This window comes from Bison bison, unplaced genomic scaffold (assembly GCF_000754665.1).
Source record: "Bison bison bison isolate TAMUID 2011002044 unplaced genomic scaffold, Bison_UMD1.0 scf7180017864516, whole genome shotgun sequence".
In the NCBI taxonomy this organism is placed as follows: Eukaryota; Metazoa; Chordata; class Mammalia; order Artiodactyla; family Bovidae; genus Bison; species Bison bison.
In genome coordinates this window covers 8,897,471-8,899,367 of record NW_011495069.1, presented here as the reverse complement: position 1 = coordinate 8,899,367, position 1,897 = coordinate 8,897,471, and positions in this window count along the sequence as shown.

The following is a 1,897-nucleotide window of genomic DNA, read 5'->3' as shown; positions in this document are numbered from 1 at the left end:
CTCTGCACAGCGAGGCTGGGCCTGCGGCCACGGTTACTGAGCCCAGCAGGGCCAGGGGGAGGCCCCGGCAGAATCCTCACCCACACTTCCAGTGGGGTGGCTCCACCTGGGCCACACCCCAGACAAGGCCCTGCCTCCGAGCAGCCCATTCTCGGCAGCGTCACAGGGAGAGCAGATCCCAGGCCTCTGCCAAACGCCCTGCCAGCCCCTCGGCCTGCCTCCCTCCCGGCCAGGAGCCTGTACCTGCAGGTCAGGGTGCTGTATCACTTACATGTCACCTGGGCTGAGAACAGCGAGGCCCTGTTCTCCAGTAAGAACCTGCGCCCAACCCGTGCCCTGGCTGCCCCATGCCTCCTGTTACCCAAACAATAACACCGAGTCGCCTGGCACTTCCATGGAGTGGGGAGGAGGAAAATGGGCAGCACTCCTTAGGGCTCTGCACCCTCTCAGGCCCAGAAAGCAGAGGCCAGAACCCAACCCTGGCCAGTGGAGAAACAGAGGTCCAGAGAGGCTATGGACTGATTGAGGGTCACACAGTGAATCCGAGGTGAAGCTCCTGTAGAAATCACAGCCCCCCGAAACCAGGGAAATAAGCCGTCTTTTTCCCTCTCAAAGTTCAGGTGCAGTAGGACTAAAACTGAGTTGAGTTTCCTGTTTAAACCTGGTCCCTGCCTCAGGATTTCCCAAAGAGAAGCAGGAAGCAGTGCCCTGGACTGGGAATCAAGTTTCTGGGTGTCTGCCTTCCCAACTAATATAACCCACGGTAAGTCCCTCCCTGGCCTCTCCCAGTCCACCTTCCTCTAGGGAGGCCTAGGTCTCAAGGGTGTGCCAGGACAAAGGAATTTACCTCTGAGCACCACCCCTAACCCCTTGTGCCCCAGTCCTAGAGGGTGGGCAGCCCGTGGATAGGGGCTGCAGAGGGCCGTGTTCCTCAGTTCAGAGGGTGAGTCAGCGGGAGAACTTTTGAGCTGTGCAGGGCCCGTAAAAACCCCATGGCAGGGATCCCAGAGCAATTTACTCCAAATTGCGCCTTCAGGTTGGTTACCTAATCTTGCCGCGCCCACCCTCCAATAGCCAGTGTCAGCGGTGACCATCCCTTTAAAGGGGCAGCACACTCCGGGTGCTGGGGACCCAGGATCCTCACTCAGCTCCCAACCAGCGGCCCTGAGGGGCAGGGCACTTGGTGGTTGCCCCAGGTAAGAGAGGGCAGAGGAGGGGATCTAAGTGGGGAGGGATCCGAGCCCCAGCCACAAGAAAATCACTTTGGGTCTCAGGCTCTCTGAGGTTTCCATCGTCTCCCTCATATCCTCACATCCCCCTGGAAAGGCAGTATCACCTACTGTCCTTCCCATAATGAGGCTGAGGGGAAAGTTTTGTCCATTTGCCGGTTCAAGGTCTTGACCTTGACCCTGGTGGGCACAGGAAGAGCGAGCCTTCTGCAAGGTTAGGGCCTAAACCACAGTATCCTCAGAAGGCAAGAGCTGCTTCTGGGAGAAGCTAGGCAGGCAAAGGCCAAATTCCCTAGAGGCCCAACCCTTCCCATGGGAGGGGGCAGGAACCAAGGACCTCCTCATCTCCAGGAATAATTTTCTCAAAGGTCTAAGGTTCCCCATTCTCTTCTCCCGAGCCTGGGAGAGGTGACACAGGCGTCCTCTGACCCTAGCCTGGAGCAAAGAAAACCAAGGGTTTCAGCCCCAGACGGGCAGAGTCACCCCAAATTCCACAACTGCGACGATCAAGAAGGAAATCCTTCTAAGGTCAGCAGCGGAGATGCTGGGAGCTCTTGGGGTAGGGCCGCTGTGAGACATCAAGAAGTTGGCAGGGGGCTGGGGTGGGGGGGTCCCATGACCCTCGTCTCTTGTGGAATCCAAGACATCTGGCATCCCAGCCCTGGTCC